Source organism: Piliocolobus tephrosceles, chromosome 5, assembly GCF_002776525.5.
Source record: "Piliocolobus tephrosceles isolate RC106 chromosome 5, ASM277652v3, whole genome shotgun sequence".
NCBI classification, from domain to species: domain Eukaryota; kingdom Metazoa; phylum Chordata; class Mammalia; order Primates; family Cercopithecidae; genus Piliocolobus; species Piliocolobus tephrosceles.
In genome coordinates, this window is record NC_045438.1 from 80,597,128 (window position 1) to 80,621,101 (window position 23,974).

A 23,974-nucleotide genomic window follows, 5' to 3' on the forward strand; every position below is an offset into this window, starting at 1 on the left:
CTTTCTTTCTTTCTTTCTTTCTTTCTTTCTTTCTTTCTTTCTTTCTTCCTTCCTTCCTTCCTTCCTTCCCTCCTTCCTTCCTCTCTCTCTCTCTTTCTTTTCTTTCTTTCTTTCTTTTTCCCTTCCTTCCTTGCTTCCTTCCTTCAATCCTTCCTTCCTCTTTCTTTTCTGAGAAAGAGTCTCACCCCATCACACAGCCTGGAGTGTAATAGCCCTATCAGCTCACTACAGCCTCAACCTCCAGGACTCAAACTATCCCCCCACCTCAGCTTCCCAAATAGCTGGGACTATAGGCATGTACCACCAAGCCCAGCTACAGTAGAGGTTTCATTCTCATTTCCTTACTTTTCCTCTGCTTGCAGGGTTCTGTCCTTGCATTCCTCCCATGTTGTGATAACAGAGCAACACATAGAACTATCTGTGAAACACATTTTGGATATCAATAGAAGACAGAAGTTGTCTGGATGGAATATGATTTCCCTATTACTACAAGTTCCCTTTCCCTTAATATTCAGAAAAACTTGGTGACCTACTCTTTTCAGTAAAACTATTACAATATCAATCCTTTGCCATAGAATAAGTAACTGGAGCATGGACTGATTGTCTTAATATTCTATATATATTAATGGTCTTTGACCGTCCAAAAGAATGGGCATGAGATACTAGGAAAACCTTTCTTGGTTGGTTGGCATTTAATGCAACATATTTTGGACTGTTTAATGAGATTCCTATATAAGATCCTTTGAATAAGGCTAGGGCAATCAGGCAAGAGAAAGAAATCAAGGGTATTCAGTTAGGAAAAGAAGAAGTCAAATTGTCCCTGTTTGCAGATGACATGATTGTATATTTAGAAAACCCCATCGTCTCAGCCCAAAATCTTCTTAAGCTGATAAGCAACTTCAGCAAAGTCTCAGGATACAAAATTAATGTGCAAAAATCACAAGCATTCTTATACACCAGTAACAGACAAGCAGAGAGCCAAATCAGGAATGAACTTCCATTCACAATTGCTTCAAAGAGAATAAAATACCTAGGAATCCAACTTACAAGGGATGTAAACGACCTCTTCAAGGAGAACTACAAACCACTGCTCAGTGAAATCAAAGAGGACACAAACAAATGGAAGAACATACCATGCTCATGGATAGGAAGAATCAATATCATGAAAATGGCCATACTGCCCAAGGTTATTTATAGATTCAATGCCATCCCCATCAAGCTACCAATGAGTTTCTTCACCGAATTGGAAAAAACTGCTTTAAAGTTCATATGGAACCAAAAAAGAGCCCGCATTGCCAAGACAATCCTAAGTCAAAAGGACAAAGCCGGAGGCGCCACGCTACCTGACTTCAAACTATACTACAAGGCTACAGTAACCAAAACAGCATGGTACTGGTACCAAAACAGAGATATAGACCAAGGGAACAGAACAGAGTCCTCAGAAATAATACCACACATCTACAGCCATCTGATCTTTGACAAACCTGAGAGAAACAAGAAATGGGGAAAGGATTCCCTATTTAATAAATGGTGCTGGGAAAATTGGCTAGCCATAAGTAGAAAGCTGAAACTGGATCCTTTCCTTACTCCTTATACGAAGATTAATTCAAGCTGGATTAGAGACTTAAATGTTAGACCTATTACCATAAAAACCCTAGAAGAAAATCTAGGTAGTACCATTCAGGACATAGGCATGGGCAAGGACTTCATGTCTAAAACACCAAAAGCAACGGCAGCAAAAGCCAAAATCGACAAATGGGATCTCATTAAACTAAAGAGCTTCTGCACAGCAAAAGAAACTACCATCAGAGTGAACAGGCAACCTACAGAATGGGAGAAAATTTTTGCAATCTACTCATCTGACAAAGGGCTAATATCCAGAATCTACAAAGTACTCAAACAAATATACAAGAAAAAAACAAACAACCCCATCCAAAAGTGGGGAAAGGATATGAACAGACATTTCTCAAAAGAAGACATTCATATAGCCAACAGACACATGAAAAAATGCTCATCATCACTCGCCATCAGAGAAATGCAAGTCAAAACCACAATGAGATACCATCTCACACCAGTTAGAATGGCAATCATTAAAAAATCAGGAAACAACAGGTGTTGGAGAGGATGTGGAGAAATAGGAACACTTTTACACTGTTGGTGGGATTGTAAACTAGTTCAACCATTATGGAAAACAGTATGGCGATTCCTCAAAGATCTAGAACTAGATGTACCATATGACCCAGCCATCCCACTACTGGGTATATACCCAAAGGATTATAAATTATGCTACTACAAAGACACATGCACATGTATGTTTATTGCGGCACTATTCACAATAGCAAAGACTTGGAATCAACCCAAATGTCCATCAGTGACAGACTGGATTAAGAAAATGTGGCACATATACACCATGGAATACTATGCAGCCATAAAAAAGGATGAGTTTGCGTCCTTTGTAGGGACATGGATGCAGCTGGAAACCATCATTCTTAGCAAACTATCACAAGAAGAGAAAACCAAACACCGCATGTTCTCACTCATAGGTGGGAACTGAACAATGAGTTCACTTGGACTCGGGAAGGGGAACATCACACAATCGGGCCTATCATGGGGAGTGGGGAGGGGGGAGGGATTGCATTGGGGAGTTATACCTGATATAAATGATGAATTGATGGGTGCTGATGAGTTGATGGGTGCAGCACACCAACATGGCACATATATACATATGTAACAAACCTGCATGTTATGCACATGTACCCTAGAACTTAAAGTATAATGAAAAAAAATAGATTAAACTGAGGTTAACTTAACTTTTTCACTTTATAAACTTTCATTTTATAAACTTTTGACTCTTTCGTAATAACATTTAAATTAAAACACAAACACATTGCACAACTGTACAAAAGTATTTTCTTTATGTCCTTATTCTATAAGCTTTTTACTATTTAACTTTTTTAAAATATTCTTTCACTTTTTACACTTTTTTGTTAAAAACTAACACACAAACATACACATTATTCTAGGCCTACCAGAATCAGAATCCTCAATGTCTCTGTGTATCACCTCCACATCTTGTCCCACTAGAAGGTATTTGAGGGCAATACCATACATGGAGCTGTCATCTCCTATGGTAACAATGACCTCTTCTGGAACACCTCCTGAAGAATCTGCCTGAGTATGTTTTACAGTTAACTTATTTGTAATAAGTAGATAGAGTATATTCTAAAATAACACTGAAAAGTATAATATAGTAAATAGATAAACTAACAGCACAGTCATTCATTATTAATATCAAATAGTATGCACTATATATAATTGTATGTGCTATACTGTTATATGACTGGCAGTGCAGTAGGTTTGTTTACAGGAGCATCACCACAATTGTGTGAATAATGCATTGTGCTATGACATTACGACCGCTGTGACAACACTGTGCAATAAGAAATTTTCAGCCCCATTACAATCTAACGGGGATCATGGTTGTATATGTGGTCTGACATTGACTGAAATGTCCTTATACAGTAGATGACTGTACGTTAATGTGTATTTTTGGCCATGCTATTGGGTCTTCTGAGCCTGGCACAAAAATGTTTGCTAGTACTTATTGGTTGAGAGCAGGCTTCAGGGTTAAGAGTGCCCATGTTCAAATCCTGGCTCTGACCCTTTCTAAACTGGGAAAGTTACTTATTCTCTCCACGAATTGACTTGCTCATCTCTAAACTGGAGATAACTATAGTATGCGTTAAATAACATAGTACATGTAAAGTCGTACAATAAAAGGTATGAAAGGACTATCAACTATTAATTTTATTCTTATTATTGATCTTTCTCCTTAGATATACACCTAAACTATATAGATATCCAGAACAGTATTGCTGTCTAAATAAGAATAAATTAGAAAATTTTGAAAACATCTTACAGATTATGGAGTTCTTTAAAGAAACTGAAAAGCTTCAGTGGCTCAAGGGTTTATTATTTGTGGAACTCATTTTCCTGAGTACTCCAAATCTGTCCTACTTTATACTCTCATATATGGTATTCTCCTAATCACACACGTTGTTAACAACAGAAAAGCAACCCACGTTTCTTTAGTGTCATTTAATAAAATTAAACCAATCAATCAATAAATCTCATCTTCAGCTGTATATTACTTTGCAAGCCAGCAGATTGCCATTGTGAAGTGAGTCCTGGGACTGTGCTGAGTACATGGTCCCTTCAGGTTACATCATCCCACTTCTTAAGCTGTTTAATCCATAAAGCCTAGAACGTGGTGACATACTTTTATTAACTATACTTCTGGTCAGGGAAAGAGAGAATAAATGCTTTTCCTTTGCGGGTATGATGAGCATTTTTGAATTACTACCTTATGAACACTGATAATGCAGTGGCTCATGAGCTCATCTTATTTGGTCCCTTGTTTAGGTTGTATCTCAGAGCTATTTAGTTGCTATGGTGACAGTAACAATGAAAGCTGATTGGAAGAAGATAACATCTTATTTGGGACATTTTCAGTTGAAAGGAGAGAGTACATTCTATGCTTTCCTATTAGACAAGATATTGGGTTACATCCATCTTGATTAGCAGGTCTCACTTTTCTTTTCGGTATAGATTGTTTCTGTATCTTACTTTATGACGAAACTCTCTAAAACTTGACTTGGGATTTCACCAGCTTGAAGTAAGCTAATCTCCATCCAATGGGATTTTTCCGAATATAGTTGTTCAGCATATATAAGAGAAGAAATACTCAATTTAATACCAAAGAGCCAACTTCAGAATTTCAAGCAATGTATAATATACCTTTTTCTTTTCTTTTCTTTTTTTTTTTTTTTTTTTTTTTTTTTTGAGACGGAGTCTCGCTCGCTCTGTAGCCCGGGCTGGAGTGCAATGGCCGGATCTCAGCTCACTGCAAGCTCCGCCTCCCAGGTTTACGCCATTCTCCTGCCTCAGCCTCCCGAGTAGCTGGGATTACAGGCGCCAGCCACATCGCCCGGCTAGTTTTTTTGTATTTTTTTTAGTAGAGACGGGGTTTCACCGTGTTAGCCAGGATGGTCTCGATCTCCTGACCTCGTGATCCACCTGTCTCGGCCTCCCAAAGTGCTGGGATTACAGGCTTGAGCCACCGTGCCCGGCCAATATACCTTTTTCATTGATAGAATTATTTAATAAGAATCCATTAACAGTCAGGAAACTATAGGAACTTCAGCTATAAGCAAATTATGAGGGCTTATTTCCTTTTAATTCTCTGATCCCAGCTGGAACAAGGTGTGATTGAAGAATGGTTTAATTGTTCATAGACATCTGTCTTTGGAGTCCATTGAAAAATAATATCCTGGGCATAATATGGCCTACAGAATTTTTGACATTTTTATATCTTTCACAATCAAGGCATTGTCAAAAGTCAGGTAGTGAAACCCCTAAAAACTTATGGATACATTTAGAGTAGAAGGGAATAAAAACCTGGTAATACATCAATATGCACAGCTGGAAAGCAGATGTTCAATTGAATGATCTCAGTACTTAGGAAAAGCTATTAAACCTGTTACTTACTCAAATGAGAAATTCCCATAATTTATTGTTCTTATATTTGACTTACTTCTTTTTGCTCCTTTAAATTAACTCTGGATTATTATTTCTACTATTATTGTTGTTGTTGAATCCAATTACCGTGGAAGTTTGACTCCATGCAATACAGTACATGAGTGCTAAGAAATGCCCAAGGCTGCTGTCAATCAAATTAACCGGTGAGCTACGAGTTGTTTACTGTACTGGAAAATGAAGTGATAAATGCATGCCAGCCAGTAAAATGTGACATTTAGTACTGGATATACCAACTTTTTAAATTCATCTACCAGTGTGCCAAAACATAGCTTTAACTGGACCTTCATTATCAAAGGAAGCATATAACATGCAGCTCTTTAAGTACTGATGACTATGTAGTTCAAAACTCCCACAGCCTGTGCAAGTGGGAGGGGAGCTGACTTGCTTCCATCTAGCCAGTTTTTGTTCTTTTTTTGATTACTGATCAATCACTATAAGCTTCCACATTCTCCTTTGATTCAATCAAATTATTTGAATGAATCATGGCTACCTTATAATACTACTAATTTAGTGAACCTTAAAGACAGGATACTTCACAGAGGTTTTTATCGTCTTTGCAAAAATTAAGACTGCGTCTTGATGGCATTATTTAATGTTGCATAGTAACTTCAAGTTCAAATTGCATGACTTCTTAGCCTGTGGTTTACTAATAGGATTTATTTAAGGGTCATATTGGAGGGCAAAACTACCCTGTAGTACTAGAAATACTTAATGAGATGCCCAAAGGAGCTGGCAAAAATATTCCAGTTCTGAAAGTACCACCGCATCTCTCTTTCAGAGGGAAAGAGATCCTTTTTCTCATAGTTTCCTATTAAAAACAAAAATTAAATGCTTGTGAATTGGTGCTCTATGAGTCTAGCTATGCCATCTCCCAGAACACATAATTAGATAATTACATTTTAGACAAAAGAGTACTATAGTAATTCACAGTACAAATTCCAGCTAGGGAATAGAAATTGATACATGAAATATGTATCAACACAAATATAAATACATGCATATGTGTTCTATTCAGGCTTGAGCTATTAAGGGCCATTAAAAACACTGGAGCAAATAGCTCTTGGGGATTAAGCTGTAAGAGCCCTCTTTATAATCACAAGGCAGCTAATCCCTGCTCACCTATTTGAATGCTTAGCCTCCCCAATATAATATCAAACTATTAGTTTTTACTTGTGATGTTTCATGAGCATGCAAATATTGGCAAAAATGCCATCCCCCAAAGATCTTGGGATGCTTTCAGATTTAATAAACCTAGAGGTAAAAAATACAGCTTGGATTAGATAATTTTTGAAAAGGTTCATTCTACTTTAAATTCATTCACTCATTTATACCAGCTACCTTGCCATCTACCTTCAACTTCTATCTCATAATTTCTCTTTCACATCCTTTTCCCAATGAAAGCTGCAGAACCAGGTTCTGAGAAACACTCTCTAATTTTTCATGACCCCCATCTGTGCATCCCCTTATACAGCCTGCTGTCATTTGGTTTATTCCACAGCAAGATCTGTGCATCTAATTTTTCTGCTAAAATACAATGGTCCAGCAAAATCCCCACAAGGATGCCACCCTGTCTGCTGTGACCAGGATCAGCGATAGTAATAAATGACCGTTATGGTCCTGCTGAGTCTGGAGCTGAAACATTCTTGCGCCTTTCACCTCAGATGTTTCCTATATACACACATACACAATTGGTATAAATGTGATAAGTACCATAAGCATTAGAGACTGAGACCCCTGTTTTTCTATTATATAGATTTCAAAGAGAAATGCTTCTGATCATCTTCCCCATCTTTCCAATCATAGTGACTTCTTGTGTAGCAATTGTATAATTAGTTACACCTGTACAAGTCTCAAGACGGTAAATGGGTATAACTTTAATATCGTTGATTATATTATCTCTAAACTCATGACTCAAATTCTCTATTATTGTATCTTTGTGCTAAAACCAACACTCAACCAGAAGCATATTCTTCTCTTATTCCCTTTCCCCTTCCTTATTCTTACTCTTAATTCCTAGAGAAGACGTTCAACATTTTCTGATTCTCCAAGTAGTATTTTTTTTTACTCTAAAACAATAAAAGACACATTTCATTGCAGGTATAAAAACATTTCATATGTACAGATATATGTGTTCATGTATATACATATAGCTTCATATAGGTCCATATTCATATACATGACACTGTTCTTCTGTATGTGCCTTCGGAAGCTACTTAAATTATCATGAGTTTTGCACTGAGGCAGGACCACTATAGACACTGACAAGGGAAGCTCTTGTCAAATCCTGTTTTATAGGCCCTCAAGTGTCACATATCAATAGGAAATAAATGTATTAAAGATTACAGATGCCCCTACTACTCAGGATCAAACGGTCGGCACTGGCAACAGCATAACCTGTGATTCATGACTAACGGCTTTCAGACTCCAAGGATACACTGTTGTACTTCTTTTGCCCTATTTCTTCCAAACAAAAGGTGACCATGTTGTAATGTCGTGAAGGCTCATGGCTTCTATTGCTGCCCAATTTAGAGATGGACAGTATTTCAAATGGCAGGGAGAATTGGAGCCGCCGATGTGCTTACCTAAGAAAATTCAAATTAATTAACTTGTCAAATCCTTCTCTCAGATAGCAGGAATTCAAGAGATTTTATCATGACAAGGTATTGTTTCCCAGTGGTGCTGAGTGTCCATTTTCTTGCTTCTATTCACATTCCAATTCATGGTTCCAGAACACTAAACAATTAGCACATCATGCACATGGCAGCTGAGAAACATTTTGCAATGTTAAACAACTCTTATGAGTCTTGAATTTGTATATATGTTGGTGTCGATTTAACAAGCATGCATTGTGAGAACACTTTCTTACAATGTCAGCTAGTGGAATGTGCTAGAACTGTGAATAGTTTTATGTTTTACGAACATATTATAGCAATGTAATTAATTTAATAAAAATTAAAGTTTTTCTTTTACTTTTTCTTTTTATTTTGGAGACGGAGTCTCGCTCTATCGCCCAGGCTGGAGTGCAGTGGCGCAATCTCGGCTCACTGCAACCTCTGCCTCCTGGGTTGAAGTCATTCTCCTGCCTCAGCCTCTCTAGTAGCTGGGATTACAGGCCCCAGCCACCATCCTTTTTTTTTTTTTTTTTTTTTTTTTTGTATTTTTAGTAGAGATGGAGTTTCACCATGTTGGCCAGGCTGGTCTCAAACTCCTGACCTCGTGATCAGCCCACCTTGACCTTCCAAAGTGTTGGGATTACAGGCATAAGCTACCTAAAATTTGGTATTGGTATTCAGTAATTACAATTTACATTTCGCATAGATAAATTCTGAATATTTAAGAGAAACTTATTGAAAATACTTTTTGATTTATTACATTTACTTTAATTTACATTTTTGACAAACATACTCAAAATTTATACATTTGGAATAAAATTTTATTTTCTTGTTAATTTTTTAGAACATTACTACCAATAGAATGCTAATTTACTAAAGCCTTTATTATATCAATATTATTATTTTGCTGAGATAAAGACAAGAAAATTTCCTAACATTGTTATATAAACACTACAGCTAAATCAAATTTTTCTGATATTGTCATTATGAAGATATATTTGTCAAAGTAGAAAGATAAAACACTCTGATTTATAAATTGTCACCATTTAGACATAGGATATTTACAATTCTGGTTTTCTGGTTTCTAAAGAATTGTCTATGTACTCTATGATTTTTCAAACTGTCTTCAAAGCTATTTTGAAAACAAGTGCTCAACGTTTTGGGGAGGAACTTTTATTGATTAGCGGCCATAAAATCACTCACCACACTTCTGGTAAACTGCCATTTGAAGAGGCGTGAAAAAGTTCTGTAGTGTCCGCTGAGTGTTCTCGGTTAATCCACTCCAAATGATTGAACCTTCAGAATCCTCCAGGACATGTAGTCATATAAGACTGTAACTGATTTGAAGAAATCCTTAATTGCAGAAATCATCAAACGTTGGTGAGTCTCAGGATCTCCAAAAACACCAGAATGTGGATTTTGGTGAAAGGTGGAAGATTGTAGTGATGGAAATGTGGGCAGGCTGGGAAGATAAGAAGCAGTGACACAGTTGCCCTTTGCTCCAAGCTAGAAGGGGTATTTTTACAATCGTTTTCTAGGATCAACTTTTTGTTTCACAGATGTAATTATTTTGTTTGCCTATGTTGTGCTCCTGGCTGCATAGTATTAGTCTGTCTTCTATCATTGCTGGTGGGTCTCCCGAGGTGTAAATATTACGGGCTGGTAGTTGATCTGTTACTACTGAGCAGATAAAGATCATTGTAAACTCCTGGGTAAATGTGAGACAGAGACCTAAAGATTATTAGTTTATCAAACAATGGAGAACAGTGATAGGTGTTAAAGGGAACAGATGCATTTCAAACGTATAATTATTTCACATTGAAATAGTTATTTTGTATTTGTGACATTTCATTCATTCATTATACCTCAACATCAAGTCATTTTAAGTTAAAACATGCATGTCTAGAAATAAACATCTAGTAATAAGAATAGTAATAAGAATCGCCAAATGCAGCATGTTTTTTGTTGATTTAATATAATGATGATAACTCGGAGTCCTACAATTTGTGTAGATTTTAAAATTTCTCCTTAATGCAGACTGCTATAGTTGAGTTGGAATATTTATCTGTGAGAAATAAAGCACACTCATCTGTAAGTTATAAGGTTTGCTTTGTTTTCAAAAAAAGCTTATTTAATCTTCAGATAAGGGCAATATTCTACAAAATTATAGATACATTCTAGTATATAAGAATACAGTTGTATATTATTTCTCAAAGGAAAACCTTAAAGCATTAAAATATGATCTTTATCAGGTTTTGTATCTGTAATTAGGGGCTTAGACAAAAATCCAAGGAGAGTGACAAATACCATATTTGTACTTCATTTCCTGCCACTACACTCATCTCTTTCTTCAAATGATCTTATTCATCTGCAGTAGCAAATATTATGGTCCTTTTCAAGGTTATTCTCAGAAGTACAGTTTTAATTTAGTATGATGTAAATTTATCCTCAAATTTATTTCTTCCTAAAAAAATCTGCAATATCATTATCTTCAAGGTTAAGGAACTTAATTAGCGAGATGGGTGTGGCAGAATGAGCAGAGGAAAAATGATAGAGAAACATTTTTTTCATGTTAAGTAGAATTACGATTTGTATAATTTAGTGGTACCTAATCTACGTAACCTGAAATGTTTGCAGAAAGTTTGATTCTTAACTTGCCTACATAAAAATATTGTTAGGGACCATGTTAGGCAAGGTGTACAGAAATAGGCTTCTGACCTTTCCTCTCCCAAATGAATCTCTGCAGTTTTCCAAGACTGAGTACATTTTTTTAACTATTGATAAAAGTCTTTCTTCATTGTAGACCAATATTTATGTCCTCAGTTACACTAATAGATAGCTTTTTCATTTCAAACACTTAATTTTTTTTCTTTTTTACAAAGAAAAATATATATTAAAATAGGCTGAAATACTCATCCCAAGATATTGATAAGTCTTACATAGATAATATTTACATGTTATATAGTTGTTGGTTCTATTAAATATAACTTGCCATTAGGCTTGCATATTCTTTTACATGTGTCATTAAATGTTTGGGTTTACTTTAGTTAGCTTCATATTATTTATTCTGTAATAAATGTTTAGTTCTTCTACAAATACTTTTGCATTCATAAAGTCATAAGTAGAAAGAAAGGAGGGGGAAGGGAAGAAGTTAGAAAGCAAAGGAAGGAAGGAAGGAAGGAAGGAAGGAAGGAAGGAAGGAAGGAAGGAAGGAAGGAAAGGAAGGAAGAAAACTTCAGGGACTATTAAGTATATGAATGTGAACCAAGAGGACTAAAATTGCATTTGCAGTCAAAATTCTGAAGCTCATACTAGTAGATCTAGGAAGTAATGTTTCACACAGAACACTGCCTGAGTCCAATCTATTTCTTCTGGATTTGTCACATAACATAAAATTACATCAGTTTGCCTATTTGCCATCAGTCTCTCTAATTAGCACAACTTGACAGATGGTTGGTTATAGCTTAAAACGTGCCACAGTGCTTTTACTTGATTGCCAGGACATCATCTACTCTTCTAACTATCCTGTCTTGCAGACTAAGACATAGAAATATCTACATTTTAAAGCTTCTTCACATCATGTTTTATTGCCCTTTATTATTGTGACCCCCCAAAAAAGAATGCTGTAATTTCTTAGAACTTTAGTGTTTGTAAAATAATCTTTTTTAACATTCGTAACATTACTTAAAAATTTTTAGAAATATATTTTATTTTCTAAAATATATAAAAAGATTACATGTGAATTCACATAGCAGTTATTCTAATTATTATTCTTTTCAATGAAGTATATTAAAATGTTTTTCATTAGTTATTTTATGAATCTCAACAATACTCAAGTGATACACGTTGGTATTATTGCAAATTCCATTACAAAGAAAATAATAAAGCAGACTGCTTGACTTATACAGTAAGTCAGTCAGTATTGGCATTGGAAGTAGAGAGAAATCTGTTACTAGAACTATAGCAATAAAAAATTTTACACCATTAATCTAATCATGACATTGGACCAAACATAAGGATATAATCCAGGCCTCTGCCAATCTTCCAGATTATTGCACACAGATGGAGGATACTGGACTTGTTAAAAACTTAAGACTAAAATGAGTGGGATTGTTTCTAACAGTACTTATAGATGTGATTTATAAATATAGTTGTGTTTCATACATATTATGAATAACATATATTTATACATATAGGTGTATGTGATTTATACATATAGATGTGCTAAGCCACTATGCTGCCGAAGTTGAAATCCACTTACGATAATGTTTTTCACACATCTGACAATATAAATTGCATTAAGAACTTCAACAATGTGCTCTAACTTACTTTTATTTACGTATTTGCTCTATAGTAAATATGTTTAACACTATCTTCTGAATATGAAGGACCAGCAGCAATTTGTAGTTTTCTCTTGGAAGCATATCTGTGTTCTCAGCATAATATAGCTTGATAAAAACTTTTAGAACTGTTTCTCAAAACATAAACCACTTCTAGAGGAAGAATTTGACTTCAGCAAATTTAACAACCACTTCAAAATAGCTATTAAAATCATAGTAAAACATACAGTAATGTTATTCCTTAACATTTTATGTGGTTTTCAATCCAGTGTTAAGAAACATCTTTTGTTTGTTTGCTTGTTTGTGTTTTCCAGAGCTGGGATCTTGCTCTGTCACCTATGCTAGAGTACAGTGGTGTTATCAGAGCTCACTGCAGCCATGAACTCCTGGGCTCAAGTGATCCTCCTGCCTCAGCCTCTGAAGTAGCTGGGATTACTGGTGCACATCACATTACCCAGCTAAGTTTTTAAATTTTTTTAGAGATGGAGTATTTCTATGTTGTGTCTAATTGTGGCCTCAAGCAATCCTCCCAATTCAGCCCCCCGAATAATTGGGATTACAGACGTGAGCCACCATGCGTGGCTCAGGAAATATTTCTATAAAACCTGTAGAGACATTTTTAGTAAAGAAAATAAGGCAAAGCCTTTCAAAAATTAAAAGAACATATTTCTATGAAACAATTCAAAGTGAATTTATATTTGATTTTTGTAACCCACAAATTTTCAGAACATATTGGGTCCATTTAGTCTGATATGTAACATATTCCAAAACCCTGAAACTCGTTGTTGTCTAGGTAATTTTTTTTCCCAAAAATGTGTGTGATGGAACTATGTTACCATTTACTATTTGTCAAAAGGTGCAGGGAACACTGCATTAAACTGTAGAAACCTGGATACAATAATGAAAATCAAAGACCCCCAAAACTACCATGGTATGCAGCATATTCCAAATATTTTGATCTCTAAATTTTTTTTCACAAAACATACATATAAACCCTTTACACACAGAACACTATACAGAATGATTATATATAAATAAATACCAATGAGGAATGACTGGTTGGTTATTTATATTCTTCCAATTGTTATTTTATTATTTTTAAATATTTAAATCATTGCTTTTTCCATCTTACTTTTGTAACATTATTATATAGTTTCATTTTATCAATGGAATATTAATATTTTATAAATGTGTTTATCCTCAAAACAAAATTATCCTAATGATACTTACTTTAGTAAATACTGTATGCAAACAATAAAATAAAAATAATGATTTCAATTTAACATTCTATATTTTTGCCCAAAGCAATCCAGATGATTTTCTGAGTTATTTAAAATCTAACAAATAAATATGTATTTTTCATAAAGGATTGACCTATAAAAATAAAGCTGATTTTTTTTTAACATAGAAACATTGACATAAAAAAACTAGGTGATATACATATATCAAACTATTTATAATGTATGTTGCTTAATGTTAAAAAGAAAAAACTTCTACTCATTTTTTCTTTGAAAAGCATTTGTTTATCATCCATTAAGTGCCAAGCAACAAATTAAGGACACTATGACAAACGTGATAGGCCATCTACTTGCTCTCACAGATTTTACGTATCTGATAGCAAAGATAAAAATAATTAAGCAATAATTTCTGAATTAGAGTAATACAGAGTTAGAAAAATGTAGATGAATTTGTCAGCTTTTATAAACCATCGTCTTCTACCTTTTTTCAACTATATAAAGCAAGTCATATTATTGCTCATCAAACTTAATTATTTTACATATATTGAAATTTAATTTACCAAAGGTTTCAGTCAGATGCTAGTTGTGTAATTTTTAGTGATTTTTCCCTACTCTATTAAAGGTGCTACTTCTTCTACATTTGGAGAAAATGTTTTAAGGTCAAACACAAGAGAAAGCGTTAGGAGACTGTTTTCTTAAAAAAATAGCTAAAATTTTGATGAGCATAGAAGAAAGGCAGGTGGAATGGTGTTCTGCTGTTTCATTAAGCCACTTAGTGTTGTCAGTAATAATGATCTCACTTATCTCATGAGATTTTTAATGGAAATTTAAGTAAATAATAAGTAGGTAAGAGTACTTTGCAAAGCAAATATTACTATGAAAGCAGCAGGTATTTTTATTTTTAGAATTTTAACATATAAGCATTTTATCTACAGAAATAACATGATGAAAAGATCGTGGCAACCCAATATATATTATAACACTTAATTTGTAAAAAATATTCGCATAGATAATGCTTTATATTTCCCCACTCTCCTTGGTATATGGTAGGTTGTGAAATGACAAAATTATTTGAAATTCCTTCATCAAGGGGTAGAGATACTCCTTGAATTTAAGTTGGCTTTGTGCATTGTTTTGGTGGAAAAGATGTACAAGTGCTGAACCTAGTCACTAAGAAGCTTTGCATTCTTGCTACACCATTCCATGTGTACAAGCAAGCACAAGGTAACCTGCTAGATACTAGGAGGCTATGTGGATGATGACAAGACATTCAAGCCAACTGTAAACCAGACCTCTGCTGACCTGGCAGCAGTAATAAGTAATAAACGTATTACTTGTAATACATTTTCCAAATAAAACAAAAAATTGACTGTTGTTTCTAAGTCACTAAGTACCAACTCATACAGAGTACTTTAAAAAAACCAAAGTATTCATTTTATAAAACCTGGATGTTTCCACCCATAGCTCACTAGGAACAAACTCACTGAATTAAAAAAAAAAAAAAAAATGAGACCCACTTATCTTTCTACAGAAAGATTTATGAATGTGATTATGTGATTCATGCCCAGTTGGAAAGATTTTAAGGGTGCTTATAAATAAGTTACATTTTAATGAAGCATGGGGCATAGTATATGCTTTAAAATTTTTGACTAGTTGGAAACATCAACCTTAATATTCGGATCCCACTCCAATGCCTAAACTGCAACATCCTCAATTTAAAGGAAGCATATGTGGGGTGAAGTATCAGGAAGGGAGTGCGGAGGGAAAGCTTCAAGTGATGAAAGTTTATGCTGAGTAAACCATTGTAAGGAAAGGTAAATAATAAACTACTCTAATTTTTTTTCTACTCATTGGTCAACTGTTTGGTAGATGAATTTACATATTGTCTCTAGACAGCACTTAAATTACATTTTAAAATCAAATATTTAACTTTACTACCAAATTTCAAGTTTTTCTCCAATTCCTAATATTTATAAAAGGGAAACAGAAAGACATAGCAAATATAATTGGAAAAGTTAATACCTATTTTTCCTCCATTCCAGAGGTAAACGTTTACCCTCAGTGAAGTCCACTGACATGCAGCTAAGTGTATAGGCATGTCTGTCCTGACACTTCAGAAAATGGCCCAGAAAGAACTGGATCAAGCATGAGTGTTTATGGTCACAAAGGTAATAACAGCTAAAACAAGGAATGTCCTGAAGAGTAACTGGCATGCTAAGGATAAAATATATCAAGCAAGAGCTCTTTACTACTACTAAAGAAGTATATTCATGTCTTGCCAATTCTTATATAAGAGTTAAAAAGCTATGTAGAGACAAAGGTGTGAAGAGGAATTCACACTCATACATTCTTACTTTATATTTTATACAGTGTTCACCCTCAAAGATGACAAACACAGCTGATGAAAAATTAATACAAAGGTTGAATCGTGAGGCCAGTAAGTTAAAAGAAGCGGGTATCTTTGAATAAGATATTTTCATCCTCAAATCAAGTCTACCAGGCACATCAAGAATATTTGATATCAGCATCCTAATTTTGCATTTTTGAATAAACTTTGTGGTTATATTACTTGTAATACGTTTTCCAAAGAAGAAAACTAAACACTGTCAAATGGTAAGATAATAATAATAAAAGTTAAAATCCTAATGTTTAAACTAAATTGTGAATATCTATATAAGAAAAAATGTTGGAACATTTATTTATTTGGTTAGCATTTTCCTATGGAAGTGCATACATTGTTCATATTATGGAGAAATCTCACAGGAAAAACCCCACAATTCTCTTGGTTTTAACCTCCTTATACAGAAATTTAGATTTATATTTTTCTCTTGATTAACATTGTTTTCCCTCAGAATTCAAATTACATATATTTTCACAACTAAAATACTGACTCACATTTCTACTTTTTCCCCTTATAATTTATATTTCAGCAGTTTGAGCAATTGGAATGGTAACTGCTTAATGCAGTTCTCCTGCTGAAATGAGGTTCCTGCTGAAAGAGCCGGGTAGTACACCAACCACTCACTTTGCCAGTTCACATTTTTACCAGAATAATAGCCACAAGTCGATGAGAAACTGCTGAAACTACTAATGTCTTCTCCCAAACAAGAAAATTAATTTCCAAAATGCAAAAGACCTATTTCAAAAGATAAAATTACCACACTAAATATGTTAGAGAATAAAAACACAAGCCACATTTAAAACCACTTTAAAAATAGCCATATTCATGGTGAACATCAAGTATCCTTGCTATAAATATAAAAAATCTTCATGATAATGAATTATAAATGGAAAGGGGCTAATTTTTTGAAAAAGCAAGCCTAATAAAAACATAACTATTCAAAATTATTCAATATGTATTCTGTATAAAATAATTTTTTAAACTATTTTTTGCAATAGGAAAATTTGAAAATCAGACCCTAACCCAAACGTTCAAAGTTAGCATGACTAATAGTGGGGCAACTTGAAATTACGCAGCTCATAAAGCAATGCAATATAATGTATACACAATGATGTTTAATGTGAATCTAATTAAGCACTCAGACTTAACTTCTGGTTAACAAGATATATAGGGGATAAAGAAACAAATTAAACAGCACAATGAGAAAATAATCAGATAAAACCCAAACATAGTGCATTCCACAAAACAGAAAGGTTTAGGCTGTCCAAAAGATAATATTATGAGAAAAAATAAAAAGATAGTTGCAAAGGAGAAATTTAAAGACATTTAAGGAACAAGACAATCTAATGCAATGTATGAAGTTATCCAAGTTTAGGGTGACATATGTAGGCTAAATGGGTTTGGATAATAGAGGACATTAAGGAATCACTGTTAATTTTTCTAAATTTGCTAATGGCATTTTGGTTTTCTAGAGAAATGTATTGTTTGGAGATGCATGCTGGAGCATTCAAAAGTGCCACGGCTAGAATGTATTTGTCCCTCAAAATTCATATGTTAAGGCATGAGACTCAATGTTACAGTATAAAAAGATGGGGCCTTTAGGATGATTAAATCAGGAGGGCTTTACTCCTCATGAATGAATTAGTATCCTTATAAAAAAGACCTTGAGGGAACTAGCTACGCCCTATTTGTTCTTCCAGCTCTTCTGCTCGGTGAGATGAAAGTGTTCATCTTCTCCAGAGAACGCAAGAAGACCTCACCTTGCAAGCAGAGACCAGGCCCCCCCCAGACATTGAGCTTGGTGGCACTTGGATTTTGGACTTCCACCCTCCAAAATCGTAAGAAATAAATTAGTGTTATTTACACATTACCCAGTCTCAGGCATTTTGTTGTAGCAACAGAAACAAACTAAGACAAGGAGTGCAGTGGCCGGATCTCAGCTCACTGCAAGCTCTACCTCCCGAGTTTACGTCATTCTCCTGCCTCAGCCTCCAGAGTAGCTGGGACTACAGGCACCCGCCACCTCACCTGGCTAGTAGCAGAGACGGGGTTTCACCATGTTCGCCAGGATGGTCTCGATCTCCTGACCTCGTGATCCGCCCGTCTCGGCCTCCCAAAGTGCTGGGATTACAGGCTTGAGCCATCGCACCCGGCCCATTTTTATTTTAAAGCAGAAATAATGAAGAAACTGCATAATATCCTATGAGGTATTTGCCTTGAATCTACAGCCATGTTGTTAAGTATCCCAGTTCTACTGTCTCTAACTTTCCTCGTTACTCTAGTGTTGGTATTGTTCTCTGTGCTGAGATATTCCCACTTACTTTTGCCTTCTTCTGAGATGCTGGTAGGATAGTTAATATTTCCTTTAGTGTAATGAAGCAAATCATCTTCCAGAATCATTTGATTTCATACTTACTTCAAAATACTCCAATTTCTAGGTTCCTTTCTAAAGGAAAAACAATGGCTACGAATTGAACCCAGTTGTCTACATCACTCAGAAGGAGTATGTCCCTACTGGAAATCAACGAACTTTATTTATAAGACTAGTTGTGCTTTTGGATCACTTTAATCCTTACAACCCAATCAAATCTGGATTAGCTAATGAAATTGATTATATTTGAAAACTTATTGTGGAATTCTGGTGAAACACTCCCCCTTTCTTCCTTTCTGCTCCAAGCATTTATTGAGCACGTACTATGTCTCAGGCATGGTATTAAGAGCCTGATATCAAACTGAAATATTGAGTTATTTATTGATTATTGTCTCATCCTTCTCCTCCTTCTCTACTCTTCTTTTCAGACTAGTCATTGACCTGCTCAAGTAACATATCTCTCCAGCCTAATTTTAAGTAACCACCTTCCTTTATTACTGTTATGGAAATAAAATACTTCAAGAAACAGAAGCTTTGGGAGGCCAAGGTGGGCAGATCACCTAAGGCCAAGAGTTCAAGACCAGCCTGGCCAACATGGTGAAACCATGTCTCTGCTAAAAATACAAAAATTAGCCTGGCGTGGTGACTCAGCATCTGTAATCCCAGCTACTCTGGAGGCCTAGGCATGCAGGAGAATCACTTGAACATGGGAGGCAAAGGCTGCAGTGAGCTGAGATCAAACCACTGCTCTCCAGCCTGGGAAACACAGTAAGAGTTTGTCATAAAATAAAATAAAAGGAAATTTTCCTTTACTGCATTTAACAATAAAATGACAAGAAAACAGGTAATACTCTCTGCTCCCATCAAGAATTACAGCATGTGCCTTACTCCTCAGGCTTTGAGAGAGGGCTGAAAAGGAAGGACTCTTCATGTGGCATGGGGTGTAACCAACAACTGTGTGAGCAAGCCCTGGAGGGACTGAGAGTCCTGTGCCATTGAAAAGTGGGCAGGCAGACCTTTCGTTTCTGCTCCACAGCATGTATGTGAATAACTAATGTAGCAGGTGTGCTTGGCTGACTAACCAACAGGCATGACTTCCCTTGTTTCTCAATAGTAGAAGTTCAGTTCTGCATTGGACCTCCATGTGCTTTATGGGGAGATAGTTCCCTCCCCAGACCTATTGACTGTATTATGATTAATCAAAGCCAATTACTACAATCCCATTCCCTTTACCAATAATTGATTTTGGCAAGGGCATAAGGAGAAAATATAATCAATGATTAGGTACCAGATATCTTCTGAGGGACTGCTGGGCAAGGTTTTCCTCATGGAGAAAATATATGCGATGAAATTAACATTCTTATTTTTCTGCCTTGGATGTCATTGTGGTACCTGAAACTGAGACAGACAACTCCTAACCATAAGGAACACACCCCTGAGGGCAAGTCCACGTATTTAGAGAGAACAGGAAGATGGAATGGATGTAGTTTCTTGACATCCCTGAACTGTTGAATTAACCAAACTTGGAATTACCCTACCTCCAGAATCATTAATGTGAAATAATAATTTTTTCTTATTTAATCCATCTGAGTCAAGGTTTGTTATTTGGTTATAAAAGTACCTTAACTGATCTAACTAAGTGAAGGAGGTGAAAAACATTTTGCAGCTCAAAAATTTGTGTCTTAGGACTTAAACATAGTGAAGTAATCTGCTGTAGACCACGTAGAAAAAAGGAAGTAGTTGGAAAGAAAACAAGACCCATATGTTAGGTCAAAAAAAGACTAAGTGGACTGATCAGTTAGTGAATCCGTATGGGGAGATAGAGTTGAGCAGAAAATCACGGTGTCTATAGCGGACGTTACTCTGCCAAACTTGAGATCATGTAAAGCACCATGGCTGCCAAGGTGAGATAATGAGGCACCAAGATATAGGAAGATGTTAAGATATTCTCATATGTAGGTGACACTTAGTTGCATGGGGAAGCAGGCAGATGCTTACCATCTGAGACCTCAGATCACAAGAAGCAAGTCCTCAGTTATCCAACCAGAGCTCAGGTAGGCTTGCACTCTATACAGGGGGCACAGGGATTAGATAAATAGGTAAAACCTCTGGGTTGGAAGTGAGGCTTAGAAACTCAGTTAATTTGACAATACAGAAGGACGAATTCTGATTTGGGGACAACACAAGTTGTTAAATGTCTTCCTTTGAAATGTGATAGGAAAGATGAGCAGAAAATCATAGGTATAACATGTGAAAGGTCAGTTATGCTGGGGTGTTCACCCGCATTTTGAAGAATGAGGGATAAAGATCAATACACAAGATGAATGAGGAGATATTATTTACCTGGGCTATGATTAGGAAATGGGCATTGTAGTACCATACTGTGCTGGAGATGATAGACACAGTATTCAAAAATGCGGCTGGAGGGGTAGTGGGGCCTTCTTTGATCATGTCTGAAACACATCAGAAGGTGTCTGGCTGTCAGGAAGTGAAGAGACCGAAAGAAAGACAGCAATCCTGGAGCTGAGTCCATCTCTTGGCAACAGAGGAAGTTATGTCTATTCTCACAATAAGGCAAAACTACGTCAAGCCTCATAGTCCCATCCAAGTGCTCTCTATGAGATCCAGAGGCTCAGCCCAGTTACTTTCCTAAAAGTCACAGCAGTATTGCAAGTGTCTGTATACTTTACTGGCAGCAGTAGATATTGGGTCCAGTTGATAATAAAAGGGATAGAGGAAGCAATGCAGAAGCTCCGCAAACATCAATGAACCACTAAGTACGTGCTTTAGAGGCTGAGCGGGATGTAGTATTGATGGCATGTGGGGGTGGCATATCATCTTTGCTTGTGTAGATTCAGAGCTCAGTCAAGAGGACTTGCAACTGTGTTGCAAAGACCTGGATGGGGCGGGTGTGGGGTGGGGTCAGTGGAGGTAGCGGTGAGGAGCTGAAACAGACAAAAGCTAGGGTAAAGGGCGGTGAGGAGCTGAAACAGACAAAAGCTGGGGTAAAGGGAGCTGCCACCATGCCTGGTGCACTTTTCATCCTGAGTTCCTAGTAGATTGTCTGGCACACAGCAGGTGTTCAATAAATAATTATTGGATAAATGATTCAATTAATCGAGGACATTTGGTAACATGTGATGATCTAAGAGTAATATTTCACAAAGAGAAGTCCAAGTTGATTGCTGTGTTCCACAAGCTGACCTTAAGTTTCTTGGCCACTGTATCTTCAACATTTTAAACTGGCCATATTTCTTATTTTATGAAATGAAATAAATGCTAATGTGCTAGCAAGGGAACGTAAACAAGTGTTGTTAGACAAATTCAATGTGACTAAAAAGGAACTGTAGCAGGTGGATGCAAGTGAGCCCAATTAAGATATATTTGCTTTTGTGCCACAGATTCTATGCTTTTCCAAATAGAACTGTTAGATGCTAAGCAAATGGGGACTATTTTTGACTCATACTTTTTTTTAATCTGTGGGAAATATATTTTCTCATCGATATTTTATGCTGTTCTCTGTTCAAACTTTGCTTTTGTGATGCTTCCTTTAAAGACTTTTTGTTCTTTCTCATTTTGCGCCATTGTTTATGGTGAATTTGTTGTTGTTGTTTTTGCATTTACATTCCACAGAGAAATGGTACTTAACAGCATAAAACCCCAGAACTGCATCAGGATAAAAGAGGTGATTTATAAACACATAATAGTCATTTTTGATACTTTTCATCATTAGTCAAGCTGAGAGAACAAATTGGAATTTGAGCTTCTGGTGGGCTTTCTGAAGGGATCCTCAGATAAATGTAGCCAAAGATAAAAGATAATTCCAATTAAAAGATAATGGATATTATGCACAATTATGGCTGTGGCCAAGTCAAAACCCTTTGAAATTAAATGTCTTTGTGTGAGAAACCACAGTGTTAAATAAAATAATCAACAGGAATTTATTTCTACTTTCTTTGCTAAATCTACTCACGGGCTCATTCCCTATTGTGGTAGGAGGTTAAAATTCTGTTAAAATAAAAGGAAACAAAACTTCCCAAGCTAGAATAAAGGCTAGAAGTTCAACTGACATAGTATTAACCTTTTCGCGTAATATCATTAATTGCATTTATGTCTATTTAATTTTGATTGTTCAGAACCCCAAACCAGAAGCCTTCTGCATAGTACATAGCATTTCACCCTGATGACAATTCCTCTGTAGATTTTCCATGTGCACTTTACCTTAACTAAATATCTCATGTATTGGGAATTATGACAAAATATGCTATGGAAGAAATGATGGGGTTACCACTTTAAATGATATGCTATCATACACCAGTTCACAGGCCAATATCTGAGACTCACAGAATTGTGGCAAAGAGAGGAGAGCAAAATTAGAATGACAAAATGAGTAAAACAAGTGTACCATTAATTCAGGCAAAATCAATACAGTCTAATAACTTGCTGATATGAATGTGACCAGTGGAGATCTTAAGAAAACAATTTTAAAACTGTCTTTCTTCCTTGATAACATGTTGAACATCTGATGTTACAAATGATAAAATGGGCTCCTGTAATTTCATGGGAAATTTATTTTAGCGTACAGTTTCACCAAAAAAAAAAAAAGCAAAAGCAGAAATATGTAGATGAAATAGAGTCAGAGATTGTCATGAGTTATTACCTCATGCTTGATTCAACTTGAAATCTCACAGTCTTCTCAGTCTTCAAGGCAACTTAATCATTTGTCCCATGGATCTTCTCTACATACCAGGTGAACAATTTTACCCCTGTGATTCTGTGGCTAGTAGCTGCAGTTTAGCAAAAGTTGTCACGGTAGAAAAATAAGTCAGATCACTCAGCATCTTTTTTTCTTCCACTATTAGGGCCCTGATGAGTCAGGTAAATAATATGAGGGGCTGCTATGTGGCAGTATGCCTATTAATTTCGTTTCATTGTTTTTGTTCAGTCTCTCAATTTCAAAACACATGGAATGGGAGGGAGGATTTGAAATTAGAGCTGGCTATCAAGACACCCCCCAAATTGAGCTTGGGGGACATTTTGGGACAGGGTACAATAGGGCCCCTAATGTTTATTGCTCCCACTGCAAAGAATACAATTAAGGCTCCTTAATGTTTATTGCTCCAGCTCTAAAAGAATACCATTAAGTCAGACACATCACCTGATGGCATCCTCATCAAGCCACATTCCGTTAGCACAGATGGGACATTATGTAACACAAAGAGAGCAAGAGAGCGGGACTGCTCACCAGGCTGCATTTGGAAAATCGTGTCAGGAACCTTTCTTTAAACAAATCCAATAACATGATAATGTGGCAGCCTACCGCCCCCTCCACCACCATCCTGTACACTCCGTGGCAACCTGAAGAGAATTGCATTAATATTCATGACTCATAGTCTACAAAACAAAGAAAGAAA